Source organism: Sturnus vulgaris, chromosome 1 (assembly GCF_052056855.1).
Source record: "Sturnus vulgaris isolate bStuVul1 chromosome 1, bStuVul1.hap1, whole genome shotgun sequence".
Classification (NCBI taxonomy): Eukaryota; Metazoa; Chordata; class Aves; order Passeriformes; family Sturnidae; genus Sturnus; species Sturnus vulgaris.
The window spans coordinates 103,127,405-103,139,281 of record NC_142243.1 but is presented as its reverse complement, the minus strand read 5'-3'; the positions used below and the strand labels follow the sequence as shown (position 1 = coordinate 103,139,281).

At 35.2% G+C, this 11,877-nt stretch overlaps 1 long non-coding RNA gene across 1 annotated transcript in view; it reads right to left on the bottom strand.

Moving 5' to 3' along the window:
• Positions 1-2,615: 2,615 nt before the first annotated feature.
• Positions 2,616-11,877, bottom strand: part of LOC148225384 (uncharacterized) — a 69,107-nt gene continuing 59,845 nt past the window's right edge. The window contains exon 3 of the long non-coding RNA XR_015803870.1: positions 2,616-2,652. This is a non-coding gene — a long non-coding RNA (uncharacterized LOC148225384). The remainder of the gene's footprint in view (positions 2,653-11,877) is intronic.

Sequence of the window (11,877 nt, the reverse complement as noted above, 5' to 3'; positions counted from 1 at the left end):
TTTAATTACCAGGAGTAATTTTATAAAATGGTTTTATAGCTCCAAAAAACAATTTGCACATCCACTGTAACAATCAAATAGAGTGTCTTGCATCTAAGCCAGTTTTTGAAAACATGTAAACTTTTACTGATATATTGATGAGAATCCCTTTATCCTTGCCTTACAATGAACTGATCCAGTGATTATTTAGGATAATACCTAGATATCTTAGGCAGGCTGCTCCAACTTAGGTGTAAAGCAGTATGAAAGTAAAGGGCACACAGTTTAGCAATTCAGAGATGCTATGTGGAATCCTGTGTGGTAGGGGAATAGGTGAGTTGCTTCCAAGATACTAATGCTAATGGCTAAGGCTCTGTACACTTTTATTTCTGTCTAAAGTGCAGCATTTGAGCTGGTGATACTTAGTGGTTGCCTGCAGGCTTTCCAGTACTTCATGCTCTCTGGAGAATTGTCCTAAAAGTAAGTTCCTCTCTTTGCACAGAATACAAACTTCTTAGTCCATCCCCTGACCTCTTCATTTTAGATACCAAAGTGGATAGTCTGAATCTTATCCTTTGGCAACAAGGAATTAGGGGATTGCCTTGGTCTGCACAGCTGAGTGACTGAGTGATGCGGGGCAGTGGGTATTTTTGAGAAGTTCACCCTTGACATAAGTGAAAGCTCAAAGGAAAGAATGAGGGCAGCACTTATTCTTACACAGGCAGTGGCTAATTATGTTCCAGAAGCAATTAGACCCACCCTATTGCTCTCTATCTGCCTGACTGTAGAAGAATGTGTCTGACATATGTGCTGACCATGCTGAAACCAGGCCTCTGTGCCAAGAAGAGTTAGAGGTCCATCAGGCAGAAACAGAGTATGTGGAGATGTGGAGGCCATATCTCCAAAGTAACCAAAGTATTCCACGGAAAGAGGGTTGTAATGAGATCAGAATATATGTAGCTGCCTAAGGTGATTTATGTGGACAATTTTGCTGTCAGAGTTTAGGTGACCATAACAGTAAAGGACTTCTGCATTGATCCCCTGGACTTCTGTGCCCAGCCTCAAACTATCTCAAATTTGATGCCATAGTAGGTCACCTTTATCTTATCCTTTACCACAAAGAATGAGGTAACAGTTTTCTGGTGACACAGTTGAAATAAGCAGCATTTTGTGATATTGACCTTTATCAGAATCTTCCTCTGAGGGAGGAAAAGTCTGAAAGCTAAATGGGGGAAGGAATTTGAAAGAAAAAAAAAAAAGGGGGGAGTGAGGAAGAAGGAAGATAAAGGAATGACATAGACAACCCAGTCATCAATCAAGTTGTTACAGTCTAATCCTGGCATCTGTAAGTATTGCCTGAGGCAGGCAGTTGTCTAATTCTTTGCTTTCACTATCTACATAGATTTGTTAGTGCTTATTCTTGATGCTTGATGTTATTGTTCCTTTACATCAACCTGCTACGACTTTGTAGCTTTGTTATAAAAAGCCTGCAGCTTCTCTCTCTTTCCTCATAATCATTATTGAGATGTATCTGCCATTGTGGTTGAAAGAGGAGAAACTTCAGTGTCAGATGGAAGATGGCTGGAAGAATGAAGGGATGTTTAATGCAGGCAGGAGCCCGAAGTTGCTATAGGAAGTGAAAGGATGTATAATAAGAAAAAAGCTCAGGGGGCAGAACATCAGCAGTAGAATAAAAAGGAAAACCCAGGAGGAGACATTCTCTTCTCCCAGGAGAAACTGCTACTTTTATGGACCCCATAGAAAGAAATAAAACAAAATTAAAAGTACAGAAAAAAGGAGGATGGCAAAGATAAAAACATTCCAGGAGAATGAAACAGGAGAATCAGGCAAAGATGAATTTTAAAAAATGGATCTAAAGCAAAGTGAAGAAAAGCACACTTTTGAAATTCCTTTATAGTGATTTGGATTTATTGAGCAGGAGGTCTACATCTATGGACAGTGTTATGACTAACAGCAACAAAATATTTCATGTAGCTCTTGACCTTGTAAGACAGTTTTCAACCACATAAGGAAGCATGACCACAGCTCTTTAGCACAAGAAAGAGGCTATGGTCCCATGAGCTGCACTTTTCCCAAACAGATAAACGATATAGTTCCCTGTGGCATAGGAAGAAATCTACTCACAAACTAGCCTGCTCTATTCCCTGGAACATATTTTTGATTTCTGTCACAAAAGTATTGCTCAGTCAGTAAGTTTTCAATCATATTGGTCATTTAAGATACTGATAAATCCAGGAAGAGATCACCTTTGAAATATTTACAGCAGTATTGATGTGCTGACTTCCTTTTTTTCTTATGACAGACAGGATCCTTCAGAAGCACTTATTATCTCAGTGCTATTTTTAGAGTATTTTTTTTTTTCAAATTAACTTCAAGGCCTCAAAATATGCTTGTGTTTCAAATAGGATTTTTATTCTGTACATGTCTGACCACATTACAAATATGAAGAGGAACTATGAAGTAGCTTATTCAGTCACTGATCAAGTAGTTTTCCATTTGCATTTTGGAAACCTCAGTCTAAATGCCAATGTCACTAGGCTGCAGGTATTTTAAGACTTTTCGTAAAATTAATGCTTTTTAAAAGTTCATCCAAAATAAGGTCATACCTTAAAAAGCAGCAAAAATCTTCTAAAAAGTTTTCCAAAATCAAACCTGGAAATTAAAAAAGAAAATATATTCAGAACCATTTCACCTTGACCTAAGTTACTTTGTAAGGATTTTAGGGTTTGTGAACCATAATAAAAAGCAACAAACAAACAAACAAACAAAGCCCAAAAATACCCCCACAAACAAAAAACCCCCCACAAAACCAGAAAGAATGAGAAAAGAAAAGAAAAAGAAAAGAAAAGAAAAGAAAAGAAAAGAAAAGAAAAGAAAAGAAAAGAAAAGAAAAGAAAAGAAAAGAAAAGAAAAGAAAAGAACCAACAAAACAAAAAAAAACCCAAACCAAAACAGGGTAACCTTCAGAAGACATTCAGCAGAACCTGACAAAGTTTTGATTGAAGAGAGATTGATTCTCTAAAGTTTGAATGGTCAGACATGCACTGAATTTGCTGAGGTTCATTGCTATATCCTAGAAAGTATTTTCAGCCCTTCTATCCTAATGAGCTTATTAGTAAAAGGCTGAAAGGATCACAGATTGTCTATCAAATAAGATTGTCAGTCACACACTGTTGGCAACTCTGCTGTGATTTATAAACCATGATTACAGAGGAGAGAGGTATGAAGAAATGAGCTTTATTGTGTCCTAAGACCAGTGCAGTGGCAAAAAAGACAATGTACAATATTGTGCTTAGAGGGTGGGAAGGTATATGTTCTGGATAAGGAAGCCATAGAAAATGAGACAGAATGGTACCTTTCCCCTCTTGTTTCCTCCAGTGATAATTATATTGCATAGAAGAAATTGAATTACCTGCAGCAGCAATAGTTATTGGCGAAAAATATGCTATTATATGTGATTTAAAAGTGGGGGACACACTTGAGATGGGAAGGGGCAAGCTCAAACTCAGCCCAGTGCTGCTAGAAACAGGCATTTTCTACACTCCGTGTACTCAATCTACCTAGACACAAATGATTGTCAGTGCAGTTCTATGTCCAATAGAGACCTTTGTTTGGTATTTTTGATTGACTTTTTCTGTAGCAGCAGGAAATATTGATAACTTATAGAAGAATATAATTTAGGGGGGAAAAGTTGGGATAATTTATTACTGAAATATTTTCGAATTGTTAAAAAAGCAGGGTGATTTTAATAAAGTGCTTCTGAGTGAGACTTGTATCTAAAGGGAATGAAAACAAAGCTTGCAAAAATTACAGTTAAATTACCAGCTAAAGATCCAGGTTGAGCTGAGCTTAGCGAAGCTGAGAGCCATATACACAATTATCATATTAGTTAGGGGCACCAAAAATCTTTGGAGCACAAAATTATCTTAAATCTGTAAAATCATCCCTTCCAGTTTCTCTTGAGAGATGTTACTCTCTTTCCTTTAGATAACCAAACAGTTCTGTCAATGATTCCGTGTTCACCATTCCTCTTCTCTTGTGGCCTGGCTGATTCCTGTTGATAAGGATTGCATTGTAAGTTAGCAATTGCATTTGTAGCTGAGGTTTTTGCTACACAATGAGAATATGCATCATTGGAAGCCTTTGGGAGTGATTATAAATCTCTGCATAGGCTTTGGTAGAGATCAGTCTATACTCATCATTTGTGCAACTGTCCCATCATGTTACCACTGACAAGTAAACTCAAATCCAGCCAATAATCTTATTACTGGAGTATTTAACGTATATAGTCACTTCAGCAAAAGCTGTGTTCATTTCAATTGTTTAGAGAGAAAATTATGTGAGACAGAAAATTTCAAGCCATCAAAGGCAGTCTGATTGCTTCTCCAACATTCTAAGGAAAACAAGGCAAAAAGGATGAGAGAATATTTTTTTTTTTGTGATCTACCTGCACCACTGTCCACTACCACTACCTCGTTAAGCACAATAATTTTTATTTAAAACTATTCTTCTAGCTATTTTAAAATTGCAGAAAGAGGAACCTTATGTTCTGTCCTTAAGAAAAAGAAAAGAACAAGATTAAAAAATTTGGACAATCAAGAAAACAGCTGTTTCTGGGAAAAAAACTCTTTAAAATCTAACAGAGTACCTTTCATTCTGAGAAGCTCTTCAGACACATTCACCAAGTATTCCTATTCGGTATCTGCTGCATAATAAAAAGCTACTGGTTTATATATGATAGAACAGAATGGGTTCATCAGAACCCTGGCTGAAATAGAAAATTTGTATCAAGAAATTCCAAGTGGATGAAAAATACTCCAAGATAGAACTTAATGTGTATTTAAAGTATTTTGATGAGATGAAAAGAGAATGCTTCAGGCTATGCAAAAACATATCGTTAGGGGTTCCTTTTTTACATATCAAATATGTATTTTATGCTGTACTATCCTGCTGTCAAGACAAATGGTCATTACTTGCTATTTGTCTCCATATATCTCTTAGTAAGAGGGGGGTTTTTTTGTTTTGTTTTCTTGTGTTGATTAGCATGGAACATTTATCACAGTCAGGGCTTCATGGTTCAGTTCCTCTTTTTTAAACGAAAAGGAAACATGAGCATATATTATGGGAATGCAAAATTTTATAACCTTGTCTTAGAAAGCTAGGCATTTAAAATCTGCTCCAGGAGTACCACTTATATAGATAAAGCACATAGACTTAGTAGAGATCAAAACAGTTAACAGAGAATTAAAAATACTTCACAGTGTACCGTCTTGCCAAGCTTTGCATATCAAATAAATGTCTTCATTAAAGCTATAATTAATAATTATTTTTATCTTTATACTGGTGGCATAAAAGCCACTATGTCTGACCCAGATCTCACTATACCCAGTATTTGAAAACAGGACACGTTTACAAATTAAGATTGGAACAGAATAGGACAGCCAAACATATGCCAAAGGCAGGAATAAGGCACAAGACCGGTCAAGATTCACACAAAACAAATATCTAAATTGGTTAGCTAATTGGTGTGTTGTCAAAAGTGCTGAGGATGTGGTTTATCAGGCCAGGCGACATGACTTTTATGCATTACAGTGAAAATGAGATATTATCTACTTGAAGTCTGTAGTTTCATTAGTGGTATCTGCTTTCATATTACTTTTGAACTAAAGACTCCGTCATGAAATTTCTGGAAAATATATTTTAAGTTAAATGGACATATTGTTAAATCAATGCTGTATTTATAACAACATCAACCATTTTTTAAATTAAGAAGTCGAAAAGATTTCTTGCTTTCATTTCAAATTCATTTGGAAATATGGTATTTTATATATTCCATTTTATCATGGAAAACACAACATAGAACTTAAGGAGTAGCCAGTTATTTCTGTGAGAAAGTCTTAAGTTCTCCATTTGGCCCCGGATTAATGTTGTTTATCTCTTGAACTAGCAAGAGACTAGAATTATTCATTACTTTTTCCTGTTAGTCCCCAGAAGATATTTTTGAAAGTGAGACTTGCATTCTGACCAAACTCTTCACCCATTCAGGTCTCAGTTCCTTTTATTTTCAGGACATTGGTTGTCTGTGTTATCCATTGTTTTGGGTGTTTTTTTGTTCTGCAATGTTTTGGTTTTTTTGTTTTTTTTTCTGTTGTATTATCTATCCTTTGATAGAATTTTTCACCTCCTCTCATTTCTGATTATTGGCATATATATGATGTAGATTTTTACCGTGCTGAATGCATTTCACATTGTCCTCAATGAGATTTGATGATCAAGAGTTCTGCAAATGAAAATATTTGTGACCTTTGTGTCAAAAATCTACACCCAAGGGAATCCCGCTGCTATTCATTTCCCTTTCTAGAGACTGCATTAAGAGATCTCTCTTTTACAAATAATTGAAGTTTCTTGCCTTTTAGTTTGGCTCTGTTGAATTTCTTGAAGCACCATGAGCACATAGGGAGCATTGCTATATAAATCAAATAATAATAATATGTATAAAGAAAAATCACAAAGGGGAAGAAAAAGTCTCATGCTGTTAAAAGCAAATTATACTTAGATATTGGAAAGACCTCCCATGGCTAAAGAATGAGTTACAGTATTAACAGAAAATATGTGATTCAAGCACATTTCATTTATTTGACATGATAACAGAAAGATTCAAGCTTTTGTGGAACCCAGACTTTGATTGTTTCAATTCACACTAATTTTTGAGAGGAAATGTTTTAAAAAATTATGTATAGGGAAATAATTCATGTAATGGCATTTAGTGTGGCATGTCCCAGTGAACACTTTTTTTTCCTTTGACATCTGTTATCTAATATTGCTTCTACCTTTGTAGAATGACTGATATTACTTTTTCAAGGACCTTGAGCATATGCTTAACTGTAAACATATGAGTATATTTGGGCATATGTTGCTTAATTACTTAAAAAAAAATACTCCAAAGAAGGATTAAATATTTGAATTACACTGCATATACAACTGATCCATGTGCAATTGTATAAAAGATGCTTGTCTGGGAGTACAGGTAAGAAGAGGTAAAACTGGCTGGATGAAAGATTCCCCAAGAGACACTGAAACAGCTGCCACAAGCATATGCTCTTCTACATGCAGACCAATTCATGGTGACTATTCTTTCCACTTTGTGAAGAAATGAGGCTGTAGATTTGTTAACTGGACTTCCACTTGTGGTGTTATAGGATTTCTTGCCTGGGAGATCCTCAAGAGTCACTTCAGCATTAAAAGTACAGTAAATTGCCAATATATTGCACTGAAATATGAGACTGGTGTTTTATTAAAAATATTAAATTAAGCCTTTGACACTGACAATTGAGTTTTCAGACCTACTACTTAAAATATATATTCAGGAAAATTTCTGGCAATAAAACACTATAATCAAAATAGAATAAACAAATGGACATGAGAGCAGAAATGGACACACATAAAAACTAATGTTCACCAGGCGCATGTTCCATGTTGATTAGGGAGTCTTCCCTCTTCCAATCCCTTGCCTAATTTAGTTTTTAATATGAGACAGACTCCTATGTCCACCTGAAGATTTCTAGACTTTTGAGATATCTCTTCAGATACAATTCTTACAGTGAAACGAGTGAGTAGTTTTCTGTTAATATAAAAAATACTGTCTTCAATCATAGTATGCTTGTTAACATAAAGCCCCTTAACTTCTCATAGGAAAACCTCTAAGACATTATTTATGTGAAAACAATTTCACTTGCTGCTTACAGCTGCAGAAATCTTCAAGGGCTTGAACACTGTGCAATAAGGAGAGCTCTCTTTCCAGGCCATTCAATGTGTAGTCTCTTTTAAGAGTCCTAGAGAAGATGCACAACTGGCATTTGGAAGAAAACAAAGTGTTTGCAGCTACTGTTACAATTTACACATGAACGTGTATTGACTCCTTATGTTGGGGTTTTCAGTAAATAGAGGGAAACTCATTGGCTGTATTTTCTCATAGCTTATTTTCATATATTTGTAAAGCAACGGAGTATCATTAGACAATATGCAGAAGTCTTACCCAGCATTTCAGTTTGGTGTGTGCTGCACTGAGGATGAATATTAGCAAGATCAGTTATAGTAACTGAACAGGGTTCGTGAGATTAGAATGTTATTTTCTCTGAATGGCTTACAAAAACATTGCTAAATAAGGTTGGAAACCACCAGACTTTTGCTCCGCTTTCAAAATAAGTAGAATGCTTAGTGCTATGTTTGTGGTGACCAAATACACCTTGCATTTTCTTATAGCAGGAATGGTTGTACAAATATATCCATCTGGGGGAAACAGCCCTTATTCTGATATAGCAGCATGGTGGTTTAGAACAGTACTTTTCTTATGCTCCATCAAAGACGTGGATGTAGCTTGCTTGTCTTTGAGCACAGGGTCTATAAACTTTTTTAGCTAACACACAGCTAGTTGTAGATCGTTGATTTTGTCCTTGACAAATTTTAAATCAATTTCAGCGTGAAAAGTTTACTAGTTTTCATTACAAATGTATTTCCCATCTGCTACTGTGCAGAGTTGGTGAATGCAAAGCTGAAATTGGACTAATGTAACTAGTACTGTATAAAATTTCTTCTCCATTTTGTTTATTTGCTTTTGTTTTGTTGGGTTTGGGATTTTCAGGAATGGCGGCTGTTTTGTGTTGAAATAGCTGCTTCCTGTCATCTGTTTGTTGTGATCTAGATTCTCCTCTCAACTTTAGTTCAAACTAAAGTGAACATCACTGAATGCAATAGGAACAAAAATAGATTTTATGCCCTTGAAAACTGTAGTCTGTATTTCTTCCTTTCACTAAGAGTGATTACCAGCTTCTGATCTTAGTAGTTCTGGAAAGGTCAAATGAAACATGGAAGAGGAACCAAGGTAATGAGAATGGGAGAAAGATGAGAGGGTAGAAAGAGATAATGTGATTTACTCGCCTTCAGTTTTTGTGAAGTTTATGAGGAAAGAGAAAAAAAGCAAGAAACTGCTGCAAAGGAAATCAGCAATAACTCAGTAGTCATAGGGAAAACACTTTCTGAAGGCATACCTCAGCTTATAAAGATTTCTATTTTGGCTTGATATCATATGATAGGTCAATCATAATAAGTCTTTTCATCTTCCAAAGCCTTAACTGTTGTGACAGTAAATGTTTGTGGGCTTTGTTAGGACTGGACTCAGATGAGCAAAATGTTACTGTTATGAATATCTAGTGTTCTCTAATGTTACTTCAACACAATAGACCAGTTCCACCATAGGGCTTTGTGTTATCCCTGGTTCCCTACTAGGAAATTAGGTCAGACTATTAAAAATAACCATCTGCCCAGTGGGGATCTGTCTATAGGACCAGCTCTTTACATCAAAGAGCTTTATTCCTTGTCACATTTGGATTTTGCCCTGCTAAAGAAATATGTCAGGAAAGCAGCATTTTCAGGAATTTGCAAGATGTTTAATACATGGCCATTCTCATAACTAATTTAATAATTTAAGGATGGTGGCTGAATAATCTGTTGTTTTATAAAGAAATAAAAGAATGAAGAGTGCTTTATTAAACAAACAAGATTGGTAACATGTTCAAAGCTGCAAGGGTAATCTGAGGATTTGTTTTTAACAGAATTGAATTTCAAGGATAACCAAGGTCATGCTCATCCTTATATTTCCTCCTCCCCTCTCTCTCTCTTTATTTTTAACGAAATTGAAATTTCTGTGATACAAATAAAATCATAATCTACTAGCAAGTTTGTTGCTCATTGATACATGAGTGAGTTCTTGCCTTTCCCTCTTTCAGCTATGTGAGTTGACAGTTTAAACTGGACAGGGTAACCAAAAAAGGCTTAACTTTCACTTCATAAGATTTAATATCATCGATAGTTTTAATGTATGTAGCAGGTAGAGAAATTTTACCTAAGGATTGATGTCACAACTTATTGTTGCATGTTGGTGAAATTTATTAAATGGATGACTTTGACCAGCATATTTTCATACAAAAAAAAAAAAAAAAAAAAAGCTATATAGAGGTAAAAGAGGTAAAAGAACATTTCTTTTTTCTTCTAAGAGAACATCTTTCCTTCACTCTCTTTGTTGTGGTGAGTAGTGACAATTAGTTTGCTGGCTGAGATAAGACTGGCTTCAACATAAAGCATCTGGTTTCTACAGACTCCAGGAAAGAAATGGTTTAGCAACTGAATAATGTGGCAGCCGGAAGAGAAGCCCACTATTTTGTTAATATTGTGGCAGAAATTTCAAACTATATGAAGTCTTTTTCTCAATTGACTAAAATAGCTCAAAAATACTGAAAAACTCTGCATATTGTCAGACTGATTCAAAATGCCATAAAGCTAATAGATATCTCTATTTGGATCTTTGGAGGATAAGGTACTGACTGATGTCAGGATCTGAAATACTGACCAGTGTCTTGTTTCAGCAGTCCATCTCCATTCAGCAAAGCATTTAATCATGTACTTAGCTCTGGAATGAGATGTGATTTATATGTGCCTAAGAACTTGGCTAAACAGGGATAAAAAGTAGAAATGTAGTAGTTATTGTCTGGTGTCTGTTGATTAATCTCATACTTCAGACCAGTTGTTAGTGAATTATTAATATTATCCAGGAAGAATGATTTTCTATGGAGTGTATCAGAGGAGATGGGCATGGAGCATATCCACTTGAAGGTATCATAGATTATTAATACATAAAAGGTATTTTTTTTATTGAATTGCTTGGAAAAATGTGATACACACAATTTCTAGTTTACCGATATTTGCTTGCAATGTGTTAATATGTTTTTCAGGTTTTAAATTGAAGCATGGCAGCTTCTTTCAAAAATCATATGTGATAAGGTCAGAAACACTGGGAAAACCTTCTGTCATTGCAATATCTTCAATATTTTCTTCAGACAGTTTCAAGTGTTTGGGTAGTTTTTTACCTCCTGAGGATCACAAAGGGTTTGATTCATGTAAGCTAGTAAGGTATCAAGAGCACCTTGGAGAAAAAGATTTATGTAAGAGCAAAGCAGCAATAATGGTAATTTATCGTAGGCAGATTCTTTTTGAATGCAACAGTAACAGAGGGAGGGAAAAGGCCACATCAAGATTTTGGTTCTCTCACAAAACCATCATGAATACCTACAGTCCCCAGATGTTTCATTTACGGCTAGTTCATTTTCTTGTCTTTCTAAAGCAGAGAAAAATCTATTAACTCTTTTGTTAATATTAAGATACTTACAAGCTATTATTTATTCTTGCCAAATTTATTACAGCTTAGCCATGCCACATGCTCCCAAACAGACTCATGAAAAAGTGAGCACTAAACTTTCAAAAAATATAAACCAGGTCTTACCATGAAGACAGGCTTAGTAAAATGAGATATTTTATTAAAAAAAACCAAAACCACAAAACCAAAACAAATACACAACAACAAAAAAACCACCCCCCCCCCCCATGGTTTTGAACTGTTTTAAGAATTTTCAATAAATTTATTGACTTTATGCAAGCCTATTCCACTCCCACTCCCTGGAACCCAAGGTTATTATGGAAGCATTTTTTTCAGGAATTTGCATTCTAAAAAATGAATTCTCTTTAATTTTCATAGCAAAATTGTACTATTTTTGAACATTACATAGTCCATTTTGAAGTTAGGCATGAATAAACATGTTTTATAAGTTCTTCCCTTGAAAACCAGGCTCTCAACAAAATGGCAATTCTCACATAAAAGCTTATAATCCTTGAAAATTTACTGATTTGTTAAAAACAACAAGGACCAGAAACCAGACCTATTTAAACAAGTATCTGTCAAGGACTGATATTTCACCTGAATTTTTTTTTTTTGTTTGTTTTTTTGTTGTTGTTGTTGTTGTTGTTGTTGTTTGTTTGTTTGTTTTT